Source organism: Lissotriton helveticus, chromosome 4_1 (genome assembly GCF_964261635.1).
Source record: "Lissotriton helveticus chromosome 4_1, aLisHel1.1, whole genome shotgun sequence".
Classification (NCBI taxonomy): Eukaryota; Metazoa; Chordata; class Amphibia; order Caudata; family Salamandridae; genus Lissotriton; species Lissotriton helveticus.
The window spans coordinates 482,375,253-482,379,202 of NC_136063.1; positions in this window are offsets into that span (position 1 = coordinate 482,375,253).

The window sequence follows — 3,950 nt, forward strand, 5'->3', positions numbered from 1 at the left end:
AACCAATGGCAAAGTCAATAACGGCAGCAAACACGCATTGGAAAGCAATTCATATTGACTGTGCTAATGTCTGTATAGAGTGTGTTTCATTTTGAGAATTTAATAGTTGTTTGGGAAATAAATAGTAAAATAAAAGTATGTGTTGATATTGGATTCAGGCAATGTGTGAGGTAACTGGGCGAGAGAGAAAGTAGAATGGCATAGAAAGCAGAGTCTGATTGTTTGATTAAAACTGGGAAACGGATTGAAATGTTATTTTTTTAAATGTACATCTACCTTTCTTTAGTCTATCCTAAACTATTGGGGTTTGAGTCTTAAACCTTCATTGATGTGAGCATTTTAAAGTCAATGGCAGGTCTTTTTGTGCGCAGCCACAGACACTTTATTGGTCAGCCTTAACGCATGTTAACGCAACATATAGCATACAATATACAATATGGAGATGGACTAAAAAGGGTTTGGGTGAACACCTTTCGTTGTTGTCTTCCAATTGCATGCTAGGGTCAGCAACCTGCCTGCATTGGCCTAATGAATTGGCTGTAATGTAATAATGTAATGTCATTTTGTTGCAACGTGCAATGTACACATTTTATTTCATTATGACTTGAAAGGAGAAAACTGCATAAAATGGACATCTCCTTACTTAGTGCTTTGTAATAAGATGAATCCACGTTTTCCAACTGCAATTGTGGTTGCAAATCATTGAATGGGGGTGACATTCGTTTACTTAGCAGACGTTGTCCAGGAGAAAATGTTTCCACTTTGTAAATGTGAGCTTGATTCATTGAGAAGAACACGGGAGTCAAGGCACTGTTACATGCACTCCCAATATCATTCACTACAAGGCCTTTTTCTATTTAATCTCTTATTCTATTACGGGGCAAGTTCTGCAATTTTGTCATGCTGTGAATTAAAAAACATTGACGTAGAACCACTGAAGGACTCCATCACTGAATTTGCACTGCAGCCCTTTCAGTAGTTCTACAATGGGACTACTACTTCATTACTGTGCATGAGGCAGGTTTTTGCAAATCTTCTGGAATCCACTTGGCACTGCAACTGATTAGGACATCCATTACAGTGCACAGTAAACAGTGGGTCGCAAACTAGTCAATGTGCAAAAACAGCAACTTAATTTTATGAGGCTTGGTGTAAGAAATTGGGGTATTAGTGTGAGGGGGATGAGTGTGCACCCCAAGAAATAACTACGAACTATGTCACGGTTAATCCTTCTACTCACTCAATTGACTTGAGCTCAACCCCCTGGTAGCTATAACAAAGAGCATGAAGGCATAACTTAGAGCCAATATTTATGCAATACCAAAACAGTAATAAAGTCAAAACACAGTACAAGAAAAATCTCCAACAAATTTAGAAACATGAAGTACATTTAGTAAATGAAATGACACAACTGACAAAAATCCCATAAAAGGAGCCATAGGTATAAATGTGCAAATGTTAAGGTTCAAAATAGCACCAAAAAGCACTCAGAAGTTGAAGTGGTAATGGTATAATGGTACATAGGCGAAGGTCAATTCCGAATACGATGGAGTGTGGGTTGGTCACACCAACTAAGTTCAACCTGATCAGGAGCTTTACCTTCGGTCTCAGAAGTGGAAGTGAAAAAATCCTCAGCAGGGCACAGCGGCATGCTGTGGATGAAGAGGGCTCCATGTCAGTGGAGAGCCACTTGATGAAGGCATTGAAATATGGTGGGAAAGCTCTGAATGGGAGACATTTGAATGTTGTGCCCAGTGAAGGTCCTTTGCTGGCCAGATACTGTTGCCACCTTAGTCGCATGAAGATTTCTATGTTTATACTTAGTAACTTTTTTGGAGCTCGAATTCTAGTGGGCAAGGCTGCAGGCTCTAGCCAAAGAGGGCTCTACAAGGCCAAAGAACTTCTCAGCAACATTCCGCTGAATTGGATTTTCTTCTGCAGAAAAGGTCAGAGTGAAAGCAACCTGATCCTTTAGCTCAGCAGCAACGCACCTTTGTCGGATCAGCTTTCTAGGTTGGTCCAATATCCTCTCAAGGTCTTTGAAGCCAGATCTGCGTTCCCATCACGACCTGCGCGATTCTCTGCTGGAATGCGACGAGTCTGGGGACAGCATGGGCTCTCCTTCAAACAGCTCGAATGTGATGTTTTCTTGTGTCTGAGCGAGACGATCTCATCGTTTCACTTCGCCGTTCTTTGTGATAGTCTCCACACATTGCTTCGAAGTGGTTCGACCGCCCACATTTCCTGCATCGCTGACCCATTGCAGGACAGGTGTCTACATGGGGATAGTCATATCCACATCGGTAACATCGTTTAGTCCTCTCTGGCTTTCGGTCCCTTCGCCCTGGTTCTCTCCTCCCGTGTTCTGGGCGTCGTTGGCGAGATGGCGGTCTTGGCCTCCATTGTTTCTCTTGGGAGTACTTACGTCTGCTACTGGGTCGTTCTTGAACGCGGTGTGCTTGCTCATGGCTTACACTGTGTCCTGTTTCGATGGTGGCGGCGTGTTCTTCCGCTTGGTCATAGACACGAGTCATTTCTTCTATTTCCTCCAAACCGTGGGGCTTTCTCAGCAGTCGCCTCCTGAGTGCTTCTGAGTGGCAACTGGTTATGATTTGCAATTTGATGGCAGCGTCAGGCGAGAAATTTTCAAATTCGCAGTGTCTCGACAGCCGTCGTAACCGGGTGATGAATGCACTCATTGCTTCCTCTTTTCCTTGACGCGCTTGATGAAATGTATGGCGTTCATAGTCCACATTCATTTTGTGGAGGAACTTTTTGTTTAGCGACTCACGTACTTTGTCATAAGTTCCAGCATCCGCAGGCGGAAGGTCCTTAATAATCTTGTTTATCTCTCGGCCCGCTAGGTTGCGGAGGGCGATTAGCTTTTCTTTGTCTACCGTCACTTTGGATCCCTCAATATAATCTTCGAAGTCTTCTAGCCATTCTTGCCACTTGGGGCCCATGCTCCCTCCCGTGGTCACGGTCAGGGGTTCTGGAGCCCGCAGGTGCAATCCTCCTGCGACGAGTGGCTTAGCTTCATTCCGCTGTGGTGAAGTTTCGGGAGTCACCATTGTGTCGCTGTTTCCCTCTCACTGTTTCCTCGCTACACTGCTACCGTTTATTAATGTTCGTTCTTGTAGTTCACTCACGTTTGTTACTGTCAATGTTTGTTTGCTTCTTCTCGCCAATGCTTGTTTATTCACTCTTGTCAGTGCTTGTTTACTTCTCTTCCGCCAATGCTTGTTGAAATTGCTGGATGCCTGACTTCAAAATGGCCGCTCTACAATCATCAACGGGTCTGTCTTGAAAGGTGCCTGACTCCAAGATGGCCGCCGTCACTACATGCACACAAGGCTTTCTCTCATGGCTCACTCGGTCCCAGTTCACTCTGAACTCACCGGCAGGCGATTTCAGGCGGCAGCACACGTCAGGATTCACTTCTCTCCGGCCACCGCTACCACCAGGTGAGGTTGGGGTGGGCTCCCGCCTTACTCTGCAGGTTCCCGCGCTTCTTTGGCGACAGCATGCCAAGACTCACGCATCAGGCGTGAGGTTTTCCATCGTCGGTGAGCACTCGAGCCCCGACTTCAACGCGCTCATCGGCGCCTGCCAGCGGATCTTCAGGGACAGCGTCCACCACGCTGGGAGCGCTTCTTCTTCGCTCTGGGGTGCGAAGCCGGGTCGGAGTGGGCTCCTGACTTCTGCACGTGCAGCACTCACCCAAGGCACACGCTTCCGGCGTGAGTCGCGCTTCAGCGCGATCGGCATCTTTTCCTCCGAGCGGTTCAGCGCTCGTGTCTGCGGCCCCTCTTGGCTCCCTCACGATCTCTGGAGGGGCAGGGTCACCTGCTGCTAGCCTCGTCTCCTCAGGCGGCAGCTTGACTTCACTCGGCAGCGTTTTTCCCGACGCTGCCTGGGACAGGGTGTTCTCGTGGGGTGCGGTGGGCAGT